The sequence below is a fragment of the Eretmochelys imbricata genome, chromosome 2, assembly GCF_965152235.1.
Source record: "Eretmochelys imbricata isolate rEreImb1 chromosome 2, rEreImb1.hap1, whole genome shotgun sequence".
NCBI lineage: Eukaryota > Metazoa > Chordata > Testudines > Cheloniidae > Eretmochelys > Eretmochelys imbricata.
The window spans coordinates 175,408,728-175,426,282 of NC_135573.1; the positions used below are offsets into that span (position 1 = coordinate 175,408,728).

Consider the following 17,555-nt stretch of genomic DNA (forward strand, 5'->3'; position numbering starts at 1 on the left):
CAAGCAATGGAACTTAGAGGAGCCAGTCCAGCCTCACAGCCTCCTTGTGATTTGTGTCCTTCTCCTTGAATTGGGGGCAGGGTCGGGGGGGGGGGGGTGAACATAACCAGTAGCTTCTGCTTTCTGCATTACCACATAGCAGAACTGCACCTGTTTGGCTGCAAGAGTTGTCTGTGACTGAGGGGCAAAACTGGCCCTAAATGCTTTCCAAAGGATACAATATAGGGTATATCTAGTCAGCTTGACTGGGTAATATAGTGAGATTATTGACAGAATCACTAGAAATGGAGTTTAATCATTGATTGGCACTGCTGTAAATTACAGAATTTTAATAACATTAGCCCCTTTACTTTTATTCAGCTGTTATGGCACATTTTATACATTCTAAAACAAAATGGTGCCATATGAATACTTTCCCATAGATATGCTGTGAGCGAAAAAGTCTGGTTCTGGAATGCTCAATGTCTGGTTCGCTTATAAAGTCATCTATAAATCTAACAGGGTGGGAAGAATTAAAACTACTATACCACATCTTTTGTTTTGAATTGCATTGTTTAAATTAACACAACACTTAAAGTAATCCTAGATCAGATGCTGTACAGCTTTCAACAGTCTTAAAACAAAACTAGAATTACTCTGAGTATATGATGCTGCTCAAAAACACTGCTGTAGCATTGTGTCAGCATTTCAGTAACACTTAGCTTTATTGTATATTTTATAACTTGACCTTAAACGTTTGTTCTGGATTAAAATTTACTTTACAAAATTTTTGCCCTGTTATGCAAGAGTTGTAATAATAAACCTATGACTTTGAAGTTGTCTTTAAGTCCTGTTTTCAAACTGTGCCACTTACAGTTTTTCAAATCTGGACACCTTTAATTCCCACCTGCTCCTGAGGTTTAAATGTAGATTTTTAGTTAATATCACCCCTTTTGTTTTCTGTAAGTGGAAAAAATAGACATATGATATCCCAGGAAGGTGAACACACACAAAATGCAATATAGAAAAACCTGTAAATCTCAACTCAGTCCACGCGGATCTCTCTCTAGGACTAAATTGCAGCTAAAAAGGAGGTTTTATTTTCTATAAATACAGCAAATATATATAAATATCTTCCTCCACCGCTGATGAATTCACCCTCTACCCTGTTGAGTGAGCCTTTAACTTAATGCAGATTCCAGACCAAATTAATTCCTGGTGTAACATTGAATTCAGTGGCATTGCTCCAGGAATTAATATGACCCTTCATCTCTGTACAAGTGAAAGGCTGGTAGCCAATTGTTTCAGAGGTACAGTATGTGGTATAATATGCTTTTGGATTATAGACAGCTAATCCTCTTTATGCTTTGCTGACTGAAGCCTCTTTAGTGTCTTCATTTTCTATATTGAATTATGGGCCTCTCTAACGCCCAGTAAAATCAGTGGAAAGGCTCCCAATTTCTCCAGTGGGCTTGGATCAGAGCCTTTATGAATACAGTAGCTGCTCCAGTTCTACTGGGTCTTTTATTTGAAACAAGGAAAATAAACAGTTTAACTTAATGTTCCTTAGTGCATAATAGTCCAATATGGTCTTGGATGCTGAGCAGTATATTAAAGATATAAATGAAATGAATGTAAACTTCTATACTAGGCTGGACAAAACACCTGAAAACATATGGTGGGAAACAATCCTGTATTGGCAGGAAGATAGATATGGAAAAGAATTATTAAATATCTAGTCTAATTCTTTTCCACTATATTTTTTAATCTTCATATAGCTGGTATTGAAATGAGAAAGTATATCATGTTTGCTTTTAGTTTTCATAACTTTGTTTATTCCAGTTATGAAATCACAGATGTCAAACTATTTGGTGTTTAAGGGCCAGGCCAGAAAAGTAATCACATAGAAATAGCTATATCCTGTGAAAAATCCATTTATTTATTTATTCTATTATGTCACTCTTATTAGCGTATGATGCAAAAGATGTATGAAGTGTATGAAGGCATACCACCTGCCCTGGAGACCTTACAGTGTAGAAATGCAGGAGGTAAGATGGATGGGAAGCAATCCAAGTAGTGTGGCTGAATGGGTGAACTTTAGTGTGTAGCTTGGTGATTCCATAATTTGTGGGTAGTTGTTTTTAAAGAAGTTTAAAAAGATTGTCTAGTTAACATTTCAAGGGAGTGTTTGTTTATTTTTTCTTATTATAGAACCTAGAGACCCCAACCACAATTGAGGGTCCATTGTGCTACATGCTATAGCAACACATGGTGAGAGAGACACCCTGCCCTAATCAGCTTACAAAAGATGGGAGAAGAGTAGTGTAGTTATTTCCATTTTACAGATTGCTTACGTGATTTGCCCAAGTCACATGGGAAACCTCTGGCAGAGCTGGGAATTGAACCCAAGTTGACTGAGTTCCACACAGATTTTAGTGACATGGCCGTGTTGCTAAAAGTCTGGCAGTGTAAACACTGTTTGTTGGCACTTTTGCCAAGAAAATACTTCCACCCCCAACGAGTGGGGTTTGCGTTGTGACAGGAGAGTGCTCCTGTCAACACTGAGCCATTTACACTGCCACTTGCCACAGCAAAACTTTTGTCTTTTGGGGGGTGGGGGCGGAGGCTTTTAAAAGCACCTGTGAACGATAAGTGTTGTCGTTCAATTGGCAGTGTAGACAAAGCCCTGGTAGTGTTTAAAGAGCTAATTGTTCCTCTGCCCATGCCTGCGGAAAATCTATTTATAGAATATTTCGGAAAGCAGGAAGCAAACATTGTATTTACTCCTTTTTCAGTGACATTGTAACAGTACAATGAAACAGACAGAGGCAGTTTCCTTTGCAAAACTGGGGCATGCATTTCTGTCAGTGTAGATGTTAAGAGGCTTATTAAAGGGCACAGCAGCTGACAAGTGAATCTTTAATCCCTTGAAAATCCCTTTATATTTATGATCAGTGTAAAGCTGTAAATGTAAAAAAAACCCCCAACCTTTTACTCATCACTTTGATGTGTGTTTCAAGATCAGGCATTGTACTCTTTGGGTAATGATGATCACAGAGCTTTTTCTAGAGACTTTCAACATAAATTTTTAAAAAAGCCCTCCAAATTTGGGAGTCAAATGCTGTGTGTTGTTTATCACTAACAATGACACCAATGTGCATAAGTGGCCTGTAGCTAGGGGCCTGTGTGTTTTATAGCTGCATACTGGGCCAAAATCTGGTCTTAACTACTTCCAACTCCATTAAAACAGCAGGAGGGAGGGGGAGGAGGGGAGGTTTACAGACCTGTAACAATGTAGAACTTGTCCTCGTCAGGATATCAGTAAAGGGTTAATCTTTTCCATTAGTTCAGAGAGACTTCCTACCTCTGTCTCTTTTTGCCGGAAAACCAAAAGATCACACTGCACACAAATTTTTTTGTCATGTTGAAATGACTAAACACAAGCTTAAATTCCCTTTCACCATAATGTTAAAACAAAACACCAAAAAAACCAAACCCAAAACAAAATGAACCTCCCCGCCCTTCCTATCTATAGGAATGTACTTCTCAATAACAAAAGGTAAAGATTTATTTATTCCGTAAGCCAGTGGAAGCAACTCATCCGGAATTGCTGAAGAAACAGACCACTGCAATAACTTTGTTAGTTAGCAGCTTTAGGTGTGTGTCAGTATGTCTACACTGCAGTTGGAAGCGGCTTCCCAGCTTGAGTAGACAAACACACACTAGCTCTATTGGAGTTAGCAACACTGCCATTTTTTTAGAGTGCTGGGAGTAGCATGGGCGGTGGCTCAGGCTAGCAGCCTGAGTACGTAGCTTTTAGCACTCGAGTTCGAGCAGAGTAAAATTTGTGTTTGTGTCTACTCAAGGTAGGAAGCATGCTCCCAGCTGCAGTGAAGATTGTACCCACTATGTGTGTGTATTTTATTTAGCCAGATGCTATAACTAAAGTTAATTGCCAATCAACTAGCTCGAGCTAAGTAATATGTCTATAAATTGTAGTGTAGATACTCAACAAATCTTTGGTCTAGGAGACAAACATTTGTCTTGGTTGCAATTCTTCATAGGCTCAGCCTCTGCTGAGCCATGACTATATGAACAAATCCCTCTGAGTGCCTATATAGAAATTATAGGCACCCAACCAAAAGCTCTAGTGTAGACAACAATCTCTTAAGTGGAGTGGGAGGGAAGGAACATGCACAGGTGGGACAGTATAGAAGAACACCTTAATATGTAGTATATCATCAGGAGAATAAGCTGGTACTGATAACATGAAGTATATAATCAGGGGGATCAGATGGTATTGTCCGTTTTTCCTACCTCTAGAGTGTGAGTGTGTGTGTGTGAGAGAATTACAAGGTGGCTTTACATTAAGAAATCTTTGGCAGACAGCTGTTTTACTATGCATTAAAAGAGTTTTTAAACTGTTCTGCAATACAGTCTCGTTTACAGAGGTGACTTTGCTTGAGGGGGCAAACAATAAGTGTATTAGAAGAGAAAGCTTATATGTCCCATTTAGTTACAGATGTAAACCCAACTCTCTCAGTAGCCTGTTTGGTTTTTTTTATTATAGAAAGCACAAGAGGAGATAAGAACTGAAAGATTTGTTATAATGTAAAGAAAGCGTCAAAAACTAGCATTTCAGAGGATGAAATAACCTGTTATCTTCCCCTATATGATGAAAATTCCTTTACAAGAATAGCTGACAGTATTTTATTCATTTTTCTGTTTCACACATTTCCTGCTTAATAAATTTAGAGTGAGGCCTTATAATGGGCTGGAGGCTAACTGTAATGGTGGATCACTGAAACTGAATGTCTTGTTCTGGTTTTGTACAGAGCTCACATTGTTTGTTTTTCTGCCTTGAGAATTAGGGAGATGTGGGAAAACACCACAAAGATACCACATGGCTAACTGCTATGATGTCTGCTGTACTCAACTACCCAATTTTGCAGAGTAGCCAGACACTGAGTGGGCCAGGTTCCCTAATTAAGAAGAGGGTAGATTTGGAAACAGGTCTTGATGCTTTTATTCGACATCTGACATACAGTTTGAGAAACGCACGCATCATTTTATAGCTATTTCATTTTGATTTCTGATTAACCAGCAGTGGAGGTTGATCGGGTGAAATTTTTTAGTTGAACGAACAGTTTTATTACTGAAGCAGAGTCTCACATCAGCACACTGGAGAATTTATGGTTTGTAAAGCGGGTCTAGCACTGAAAAGACCTGTCTTGATTCAAAGCTTTTAAAAAAAAAAAAAGTTTGCTAATAAATACATTCTTCTGAGTTACAGCCCAGGGGAAGTGTTTGTATATGGTTGTGTTTTGAACAATAGCCTCCTATGATTACTGCATACTGTACTTCTATCATAAACGTGAGGCAACTTCCTAATAGCCACTTAATGATGACACCATTAAAAAGGAGAGACAAACCTAGACTGAAATCTAAAAGGTAAAAAGCTCTGTCTGTGATCAAGCAAACTTTACTAAAGTACAGGTTCCGGTTATTCTTGATGGTACTTTAATCCAGTCCTGGGAAAACCACTAGGACACATTCTCTCTATGAAGTGTCCTTGGTAATAAGGTTCTGAAATGGTAGGAGTTTTAAAACATTTTAAAGCTGTTGCACAAAGTTACCTTCTGAAAGACGTTCAACCCTCCCTAAATGTCATGCAAGGACAGAGCTAGTTCCATCATTAGTAATACTTTGCACTTCTATAATGACAGGTTTCAGAGTAGCAGCCGTGTTAGTCTGTATTAGCAAAAAGAAAAGGAGGACTTGTGGCACCTTAGAGACTAACCAATTTATTTGAGCATAAGCTTTCGTGAGCTACAGCTCACTTCATCGGATGCATAAAAGTGGAAAATGCAGTGAGGATGTTTTTATACACACAGACCATGAAAAAATAGGTGTTTATCACTTCAAAAGGTTTTCTCCCCCCACCCCACTCTCCTGCTGGTAATAGCTTATCTAAAGTGATCATTCTCCTTACAATGTGTATGATAATCAAGGTGGACCATTTACAGCACAAATCCAGGGTTTAACAAGAACGTCGGAGGAACGGGGGAGGGGGGGAAATAGGAAAAAACAAGGGGAAATAGGCTTGAATAGAGACTGGGAGTGGCTAAATCATTATGCAAGGTAACCTAAGTTAATTGTATCCAATTTGCAAATGAATTCCAATTCAGCAGTCTCTCGCTGGACTCTGGTTTTGAAGTTTTTCTGTTGTAATATCACAACTTTCATGTCCGTAATCGCGTGACCAGAGAGATTGAAGTGTTCTCCAACTGGTTTATGAATGTTATAATTCTTGACATCTGATTTGTGTCCATTTATTCTTTTACGTAGAGACTGTCCAGTTTGCCCAATGTACATGGCAGAGGGGCATTGCTTGCACATGATGGCATATCACATTGGTAGATGTGCAGGTAAACGAGCCTCTGCTAGTGGGGCTGATGTTATTAGGCCCTGTGATGGTGTGCCCTGAATAGATATGTGGGCACAGTTGGCAACGGGCTTTGTTGCAAGGAGAGGTTCCTGGGTTAGTGGTTCTGTTGTGTGGTATGTAGTTGCTGGTTGAGCATGCCAACATTTTTATGGCTGACTTAGAACAACGCTTCCTCGGCTCTCGTCCCCTAACGCCCCTACTCGCGCTATATTGGTGACATCTTCATCATCTGGACCCATGGAAAAGAAGCTCTTGAGGAATTCCACCATGATTTCAACAATTTCCATCCCACCATCAACCTCAGCCTGGACCAGTCCACACGAGATCCACTTCCTGGACACTATGGTGCTAATAAGCGATGTTAACATAAACACCACCCTATACCGGAAACCTACTGACCACTATTCCTACCTACATGACTCCAGCTTTCACCCAGACCACACCACACGATCCATTGTCTACAGCCAAGCTCTACGATACAACCGCATTTGCTCCAACCCCTCAGACAGAGACAAACACCTACAAGATCTCTATCAAGCATTCTTACAACTACAATACCCACCTGCTGAAGTGAAGAAACAGATTGACAGAACCAGAAGAGTTCCCAGAAGTCACCTACTACAGGACAGGCCCAACAAAAAAAAACAGAACGCCACTAGCCGTCACCGTCAGCCCCCAACTAAAACCTCTCCAACGCATTATCAAGGATCTACAACCTATCCTGAAGGACGCCCATCACTCTCACGAATCTTGGGAGACAGGCCAGTCCTTGCCTACAGACAGCCCCCCAACCTGAAGCAAATACTCACCAGCAACTATATACCACACAACAGAACCACTAACCCAGGAACCTATCCTTGCAACAAAGCCCGTTGCCAACTGTGCTCACATATCTATTCAGGGGACACCATCACAGGGCCTAATAACATCAGCCACACTGTCAGAGGCTCGTTCACCTGCACATCTACCAATGTGATCTATGCCATCATGTGCAAGCAATGCCCCTCTGCCATGTACACTGGTCAAACTGGACAGTCTCTACATAAAAGAATAAATGGACACAAATCAGATGTCAAGAATTATAACATTCATAAACCAGTTGGAGAACACTTCAATCTCTCTGGTCACGCAATTACGGACATGAAAGTTGCGATATTACAACAGAAAAACTTCAAAACCAGAGTCCAGCGAGAGACTGCTGAATTGGAATTCATTTGCAAATTGGATACAATTAACTTAGGTTACCTTGCATAATGACTTAGCCACTCCCAGTCTCTATTCAAGCCTGTTTCCCCTTGTTTTTTCCTACCTGCCCCTTGTTCCTCAGACGCTCTTGTTAAACCCTGGATTTGTGCTGGAAATGGCCCACCTTGATTATCATACACATTGTAAGGAGAATGATCACTTTAAATAAGCTATTACCAGCAGGAGAGTGGGGTGGGGGGAGAAAACCTTTTGAAGTGATAAACACCTATTTTTTCATGGTCTGTGTGTATAAAAACATCCTCACTGCATTTTCCACTTTTATGCATCCGATGAAGTGAGCTGTAGCTCACGAAAGCTTATGCTCAAATAAATTGGTTAGTCTCTAAGGTGCCACAAGTACTCCTTTTCTTTTTGCACTTCTAGTGCACTTTCCAGCTGGGTGCTTCAAACCACTTTAAAGATGTTAACTAAGTCTCAAACCCCCCCTGTGAAAGAGTAGTATTCCTATTTTATAGACTGGGAAAATAAGTGACTAGACTTCAGACCTCCCAATTCCCAGACTTAAGCCACTACCTGACATTCCTGTATGTGTTTTTTTTTTTTTTTGGGGGGGGGGGCGGGGCGGGGGGAGAAATGGACAATAATGTCTCCACCTTGCAACACTTTTGGTCCTGTTGTACAACATTGCATTGGTTTTCTGGCCTCTGAGATGCAAGCCCAGATAGGAAGTAAATTTACAAGGAAACTGTGTGGTGGTGCAGGGTTTTGGCAGGAGGAGCTGAGGATTATAAATAGTAATACCAGAAAGGACAGGGCAGGGTAGAACGCACTGAATAAATAGAACATTGATGGGATTAATATGGAATAAGACCACCTAACATTGATTTTTTATAATTACATGGTACAGTTGATCTAATACATTCTGATAAGGCTGTGGGGAAAGTTTTTCCAGCAAAATATAATTTGGAAGGTATTGATTGGTGTATATAACACACATGTAAAAAGTGTGCACCTGAAATAATCTACATTTGGCCAAAGTGGGGCTAGAGCATATTTTTCCCTTCCAGTACAATTCCCATTATTAAGTGTGTGCAGCAAGGGGGAGTATACGTTTACATTTTCTTGAGACCTGCACAACCCCTAAGTCAGTTTTAAAAGACTACTTGAATTAAATGCTCAGGAAATCTAGACTCAATGGTACTTATCCTTCTGTGTATGCACATATTTAAGCATTAGCTCCTTTTAACATGATTGTGTAGAGGAGAAACTACAACTCCAGAGACTAATGCAGGCCTAGGCCGACTAGTTTGAGGGTTTGTATCCAGTATTATGAAATGGATTTACTCACTCTGTTATAAGTTTGTATTTGGCATGAAATGGCAACCTGTGTAATTTACAGTATATTTGAAAAGAAATAACTTATTCAGTGTTGAACACCTGTATAGGCCTCTAGGCATTCTGCAGTGCCACTTTGTGTTTCACTCCATCTGTAATATTTTTGACAAAATCAGTGATTTTATTTATTTACCATTTCTTTGTCATGTGTCCTTCAGAGTGAAATATTATCCATGCATCTGTCCAGGCTGGGCTGGCAAAATTCTCTGCTATGACAAGTGGGCAAAACTATTTAAGTCAGTTGACTTGTGCCCATTTATTCCAGCAGAGAATTTGGTCCTAGATTTCCATGTCCTCTAATCCTTTCCTCCAAAATTGCACTATATCAGGTGTGTCAAAACTAGAGCTGGTTGGGAATTTTTTGCCAAAATGGCTTTTTGTTGAAAAATGCTGATTTGTTTAAACCAAAACTTTTCGAGAACATCTTGACCAGAAATTTTTTTTTTTTGGGGGGGGGGGGGAGGGGAGCGGGGTGGTGCCAAAACCAAAACAAAAAAACACACCAACCCAAAAAACCCCACACATAAAAAAAAAACCACGTTGACATGTCAAAATGACAAAATCCAGTTCAAAATGACTTTTTAAATTTATTGGAATAAAAAAATTAGTCAAAATTCAAACCAAAAAATGTTTGACTGAACTGGTTTTTTTGTTTTGTTTTTGTTTTTTACTTTTTTCCCCCTCAAATTTTCATGAATTTGATTCAGGATGGGAATTTTTTTTGGGGGGTGGGGGATCTCAAATTTTTACGAGGTGGGAAAACAGTGTCTCACTCAGTTCCTGCTCATCCTCATCTGATGGGGCCTATACTGCTGTCAGCTAAGGGAGACTGGGGTAGGGGACAGTGCTTTGGTAGCAGGAAATTCTATCCCTGTTGTCACAACTCTACTGCTCACTATAGTATTGCATTGAGTGGGCAAGTGTGTAGCTCAAGGTGGCCAGGGAATTTCTTAAAGTTTGTTATGCTCTTAGTTTTGTTTGGAATCCTGACCCTATTCATGCTGATGGGAGTTTTGCCATTGACATCTGTGGGGCCAGGATTTCACCTGTTGTTGTTAAGCCAGTAGTTGCTCCATAGCAGATATAGAAGCAAGTGCAAAGATTCTGAATTGAAAGGTCTGGTAATCTGGTTTATGCACTTGTCACCTAAGCCTTAGATAGCATCACTGGGCCCTTTAGCAGGTCTCCATCACACCCACATCAGAGAGTTAGAGTATTTTTTATTCTATCATGGATAGATTGCAGCAATGATAGACCTGAATGAATGCATCTGGACCTCAGATTCAAGGTGCTTTTACAGGCCCTAATAAATCAGTTGTCTGGAGAAACTGCTTGCTGTGGAAATGCCATGCCTTGTAGTTTAGAGTCTTGTGTGTGTTTATGTGAGAAGGCTGTGTTGAACTTTATGCATAACACTTCTCTCTGTCTTGTGTGCCTCCCCCTTTTGTTATAGGCTTGAGTGTAGCTTTGAATATCCAGAAAAAGCTCTCCAGGCAGATTAGGGGTATAGACAGGTTTTAAACAGAGCCTTAATGCATGGACATGAAAGGACAAATGTAAAAACAGTGGGAACACTAATGAAAATGCTCTGCCTTTGGATCAAAATACATTAAACATTTTCTTAGGAACAAAGGGTACTTTTTAAGTAAATATATTAACATTGAAGGCTTTTAAATTCATTTTCTTAGGAGAAGAAACACTTTTTAAAGTGATGTTGTAGCCAAAAAAGGGATATGTACATTACTAACCCTATTTTTATTATTCATAGAATGGTAGCAGTTCTGCAAAGGAGAATCCATATTAATTGCTCTTTTCAGGACTCAGAGAACTGGACAATTGCAATTTACTTAAGATACACTTTTAGCATCTTTCATGTACAGTTGTATGAATACTATTCTGAGAGCAGTAAGAATGGCTTTGATTTGAGTGAGCTGCTATTTGCAGTTTAAATATATTTTTAGTTATACCATTTTAGCGAGTAGGATAGTAGGTTATTGATTTCAAGAAGACCATATAGTAAAAAAACTAAATTTAATTGATTGCATGGAAAAGCGGTATTACATATATTGGGCTATATGCAAGTAGCTCATGTCGGTAGGTGGAGCTCCACTGGAGTGGAGTTGGCCCAATATGACTCATGATTTGGACAGGTCACCAAGTTATATAATCAGAACACACAGTAATATCACAGGCAAGACTATTTTAAAAATTGATCAAGTTGCTACTTAACATTTGTGTGTGCGCGCTAAGGGTTGTTGCAGCTTAAAAAACAGTAATTGAAAATGAGCAGTTAATGGCAGTTAAATCTGTATTCAAATTACCTCACAGAGTTGCTGAAATAAACATGCAAGTGATCACACTGCCCATTAACAAAACCTTAAGTCTGACCTCATGTCCCTGCCCTACCTCTGCCTATAAACTGGAAACACTGACTGCCATCTGCTCCACACTACATATATTTCTGTGTGGACCATAGACTATCACCCACCGACTGCATACGGCCCACAGACCATCAGGCCAGTGATTTTAGTGTCTTTCATTTTTATTAGTATTTTACATTTATGTGGCAGTAGCACCGAAAGGCCCCAACCCCATTGTATTCAGTGTTGTACAAACATAAGAAATGGGAGTCCCTACCTCAAAGAGCTTACAATCAAAGCAAGTCTGACCCTCCTCATCCCAACTTCCCACTCTAATCAAGATGCCACAATGTACAATGGTGTATTCTCCATGTACAGTCCAGTAATGCTACCATTTCCCCTCCATAATTCCACTGTGATGCAAAAAAGCCAGTATTACTTCGAGTAATCACTCAGCCCTACCTTCTCCTGTCTGTCAACCTCTTGCTGCTTCTTTTGTCCCTTCCTTGCCTCTGACAGTCAGCTTCTTTCATCTAGCCCTTCTCTGCAGTCTTCAACAAATCCATTCACTGCCTCATCCCATCCCCCTCCCCCCACCCTTTGCCTTCAAGCAACTTTAGCAATATCTAGGCCTGGTGGCTCTACTTTTGCTCCTTAAACACTTCCTTGGATCCCATGCAATTTGGCTTGCCTGCTCTTGGCCCTGCTGAAACAGTTTGTAATAAGGTCAGTAATGTGCTCTTTCTGCTGGCCAGTTCTTTAAGGGCTTGTTCAGTGCAATCCTCCATTGACCAGACAGTGAATCACTCCCACTGTGCATCTTTTACATTATATTAGCAAGTCTCCGTATAGCTCGATATGCAAGTGTGATCTATAGGATAGTATAATTATGTAATACAGAAGGCTTTGGGATTCTTTCAGGATTAGATGTTTTATCTCACCTTACACTATTTTTCAGCAATGTCCATGGTAAAACCACACTCTGCAGTTTGTGGCTTGGATTAAATTTTAAAGGGAACAAATCCCTCTGAAAATCCTACTGCTGTGTTAGGCTTGACATAAATGGCAAGCGTGCAAGCTGTGTGTATTAATATATGGATATGAAGTTTATCTGACAGCAAGACCAGTTGGACTCAGAACAAAATAGTCTTATTTAAGTGCTTAATATGCTTTGGTCCTTGGAGAGATCTCCACTGGTTATAACAAAGCTTTCCCCTGCTCAAGAACCTGGAGAGCTTTAAGATTTTTTGTCCCATTACTTTGGAGGTATTCTAGTGAAGGGGAAATGCCCATGGACAAGCAATTTTTTAAATAGCGCATGTTTCTTTTAATAGAAGGAAAGATTAGTGCCTAGTTGTGCCGAATTCTCAAGTCTGTTTTACAGTTAAGAAAGTTTTTTATATTTTTTTGCTTTCACTAACCTGGTGAGAGTACTATCCTATGAACACTCTGAAACCTATCCTATGAATATTTAATTTTTATTTGTGATATACTCATGGCTGTTTAAAACAAGAGAGAGAGATGGCGATCTTCATTTGGATTTACACTGATTTGAAGTATTTTATTTATTGCTTTTAAAAAGGAGATAAAATTGATAGACACGAATAACATTTTAAAATTTCTTCACTAGGTGGCACCAAAGTACTGGAACTTGAAGAGTTCCTATTGCCACAGAAATCTGCGCATTTCTTTCTGCAGTTGAACATCAACATTTCATCTTCAGAGACTGCTGTCTCAGGTAAATATTGTATTTACCTGTATTCAGGTAAATGTATTCCTAAAGACAGTTCTACACCTACCTAGATCACTGTTGGTATTTCCCTTTTGATGCTCCTGAAAGCAGAATCTTTGTTTCCCTATTCGCGGTTACAATTCACCATTAGGTGTTGTGGTGATGGCTGTGATGCAATGGACGCAATTTAGGTTTCATGAAAGGAATAAGCCACTGGATCTGAATCCCTAAGCAACCAAGTTTCTGTTTTTTCTAATACAAGTTTCATTTAGTAATTTTAATTAAACAAGGCAGGGGAACTATGAGAGAACATAAGCAAAGTTTTTGAAATAGAATGGTTTCCCAAGAGGTGTTGGGGGCTCTTTACAAGTTATAAGGGATTACAGAACACTTCTTAGGTTTATTTTTTATTTGCTCTTGTCATGCACCCACTTGGAATTGATCAAATTTTCAGAAAAACTATTATCAGATAACATTTGTATTTCAAGAACTGCACAAGGCAAGAGAAGGGTGAGGCTTTGGTCCTTTACAAACATAGCCGTGCTTTTGTATCACCCACTCTCATAGGGAGGCACACATGCTGCTATTCTTAGCCCCACAAATAGACCACTGGACTGAATGAGTGTGAATAAGGCCATCAAGATATGGCCCATTGTGCACAGACACTGTGTTACTACGTAGGAGTCAGAATAAGTGCAGCTTAAAACCATTGTTCAGTGCTAGGAAAAAAAAATCATTTTTATACACGCACATTCATGGGCCCCCAAACATGCAGAGTTAGATGAAGGATCCTTTAACAATGTAGGATTTGAAAAGTCCAGTAATGTGTTGAATCCCTCCAATAACCAGAGTGAAAGAGGCATATAGCACGCTGCTAACTTACCCAGCCCTTGGCTTAGTCTTAACTTCACACTTCACCAGGTCCTACTCCACTTGAAGTCACCAGCATACAGTATGGTGGAACATCATGTGCCCTGCTGAACCAAGAGTCATAAGGCAGGGTGCGTTTTGCACGCAAGTAAGTTTAGTCCTCATGAAAGATCTACAGCTTTGGGTGGGAGGCTTCCATTTAACTGCAGAACTATTACCTGCCGGGGGGGTGACAATGCCTGCTGTCCCACGTTGCCTGGGCAACATGCCTCTTACCTAGTCTGGGGATTATTTATAGCCCTGTAAAGTATCTCTGTGTCTATCTGTTCATTGTTGGGGCCTCTCAACTGAGATTCCAACAGTTGTGGTGGCTCTTTGTGATATGGATAGCACTCCACCTGGATTAAGAGATCCACCAGCTGGGTAAGCATCACATGGGCAGCAAAGCAGTTGCTATGTTAAGAGGCAGTGGTAAAAATTTTCTAAAGTGGCTTTGGCATTTAGTAGCTGGCTGTCACTGAAAGTCAATAGGATTTATGCATCTAAGCACCTATTGCACTTTGAAAAATTTTACCCACTAATAACCAAGTGTTAACTTGCTGTTAACTCATTCGGTAGCATAACGTTGAAAATATGGGGAGCAAAACAGACTTCAGTAGTCTGGTTCCAGTGTGCAGTGAGTTTTCCTGGAGCATGTGATATCACCAACACAGCGTGAAGTCAGTGTCTAAGTAAAAGCTACTCCATATATTTACAGAGATCTTTCCTAGGGTAGGAAATGTGCCCTTGCTTTAATGATGTGCTGAACAGACCTTCTTACCCTTGTTCTTTGAGGCATCCAGCACATTACTGGAAAGTAGCCAGATTTAAAGTATAGGCAATCAAAGGATAGGTCAAATTTTTAACCTTTTAAAAAGGAAAAGAAAAAAAGTGTGGGTTGAAGACAACTAAAGGATTAGAGGAAAAATTCTTCAGAGTCACACAATAGATCTCCGCTCCAAAATGCTGCTTTCTTCACATGTGCTCTCATCTTCCATTGATGACAGTTGGAGTTTAGCATACATATGGAAAGCAGACTAGACAACTGGAGACAACCACTGCAGATTTCAGAAGAGAATTGTGCTCTTGGAGTAGCTGCTTGCCCGTATCTGCAAAGGGTCTATTCTTTTTCATGCTTCTGGTTTGTTTCCTTTATTTATTTATTTATTTAGAAGTAGCCTCTCTTGAGACAATTGCAGGTGTTGAACTAGGCTGGCCTGCATTTTGCTCTTCCATTAGCTTGCACCTTTTGTAATAAATAATCTGTCTGGTCCCTGCAATGCAAACTGGAGGGATATTCCTGTTCTGAAGCAGCTGTGCTAGGGAAACTGCTGATGAAGAACAAAGTGGGAGCTACTGAGCAATCATTTGGAAACTGGCTATTAAAAAAAAAAAAACAGCTAATTAGAGCTTTGCAGAAGAGACAGCACTTTGTGCTAAACACTAGAAGGTAATCTCTCCAAATCCCATACACTGCCTCTAAAAAGCTATAATTAACCTCGTAGTATTCACTTTATGAATTAAAATTTAATTAAATATTTTCAGTCCTTAATGAACATATATTTGCAACCAGGAAAACCTACTGACAGCTGTATTTCCTAAGAGCAGCAATAACATTCAGGGGCCAGATAGACTAAACGAGGACCCTCAGCCCTGCTCCGACACAATGGAGGTAAAATTGGCTACCAAATAGGTGAATTTTTTTTTTTTTTTTTAAAGCCTATACCTGCTTCCATGGTTTGAAGGGCAGCACCAAACTCATAGGAAGCATCTGGTGGAAGATGCCAAGTGGTACGGTCACCACGCATTTCTGCTATTTAAAGGTGGTGGATTTAATAAACGCCTAATACACAGGAACAGGTAAAAAAAATTGGTCACATTGCCTGTCCGCCCTCACATGCAATGATACACAACCCAGCAAAGAGCTGGCTTGTCTGGACCTCTGGAAATTCTGCAGGTCTGATTGGTGCTTAAGTCTCAGAATGAGAAGAGCACAGCACAGCTCACAGGAATGTCTGTCTAAGATATATCACTATAGTACCTGAGCAACACCCCACCTTTAATGTAGTTATCCTCACGACACCAGTGATGAGCTGCCAAAATCTTAACAACCAGTTCCCTATGAAAAACTGTGATTTAAGGGATGTGCCCCAGTATGTATTTTTTGTATCAACAGGGTTACCATACGTCCCTATTTTTCCCAGGAGGAATTTTTAAAATTTAAAAATTCCTCCCGGACGGCGATTTAAGAACCAAAAAGCCTGACCTGTCCGGGACAATACGGATGTATGTTAACCCTGCCTAAAGTTTTTTTTTAAAAAGATGGGCCTGAACTAGAAATGAGCTCCGTTGCACATGTGTGGGTCCCTGCCACTCCCTGGGGGTGTGCTAGGGTGACCAGATGTCCTGATTTTATTGGGACAGTCCTGATTTTAGGGTCTTTTTCTTATATAGGCTCCTATTACCCCTCACCCCCATCCTGATTTTTCACACTTGCAGTCTGGTCACCCTAGGGTGTGCACATGTGTGTCCCAGCTGCTCCCTGCCCCCCTCATTGAAGCAGGCGTGCAGGGTTACTGCCCTGGGAACTGCAGGGTACCAGTGGACGTTGGGCCAGCTGCAGACAGGGGTGTGGAGCGGGGCTAGCTCGAGGCAAGGGGGTGTGGGGCTGGCTGCAGGCAGGGGTACAGGGGCTGGCTGCAGGCAAGGGGTGCAGCAGGGGCTGGCTGCAGGCAGGGAGTGCGGGGGTGGCTGGAGATGGGGCTGGCTGCAGGCAGGGCAGGGGCTGTGGCAGGGACTGGCTGCGGGCCGGGTGGTGGGTGCTACAGGGAGAGCGGCTCAGAGCAGCCGGACACAGCCCAGGCTCAGCAGAGCAGCCAGGGACCCACCAGGCAGCATCGGGAACCCAGGGCCAGGGGTTAGGGGAGCAGCAGCAGCAACACCAGGGCTTGTGTCCAGGGCCAGGTGGCAGTCCACATGGCTCCCGCAGCGCAGCATCCCTGGCGGCCGGAGGAGGAATTACATCACTTCCTGGCCAGAGCCCATCAAAGCCTCAGCGCCCCCTGCAGGGAAGCGGGTTAACAACTGGTTCGCGCGAACCGGCTCCAGCTCACCACTGCACGACACCCTGGTGAGGTTGGAAAGTATTATCCCTATTTTACAGATTGGGCACTGAGGCATGAGTGACTTGCCCAAGACCACACAGGAAGTCTGTTACAGGGCAGGAAATTGAACCCTGGTCTCTCAAGTCTTAGACCAGTGCCCCAGCCACTGGGCCGTTCCTGCTGTCCACGAATTGCACGCTCCCTGAATTTGCCAACACACAGAAAGCTGCGCTGAGTAATTGGAGTGGTGATGTGGGAACCCACACGAACCAATTGCCCCTCCCACAAGGGAAAGAAAAGGGCCTTTATGCCCCATACCTTTCCAAAAAGAGATATACAAACAATGCTTTCCTCAACCTCATAATAAAGGGGGTAGGGTGGGAAAGGGGAAAAGACGAGTGCAACATCCTGATCTTATATTT

General features: G+C 41.2%; 1 protein-coding gene across 4 annotated transcripts in view; it reads left to right on the top strand.

Moving 5' to 3' along the window:
• The window catches only part of COA1 (cytochrome c oxidase assembly factor 1), a 135,423-nt gene that overhangs the window by 23,807 nt on the left and 94,061 nt on the right, over positions 1 to 17,555 (top strand). For all 4 annotated transcript variants that reach the window (XR_013345265.1, XM_077810979.1, XM_077810981.1 and 1 more), the window contains one exon: positions 13,019 to 13,126. The gene's annotated coding sequence lies outside the window, so the exon portion shown is untranslated. The remainder of the gene's footprint in view (positions 1 to 13,018; positions 13,127 to 17,555) is intronic.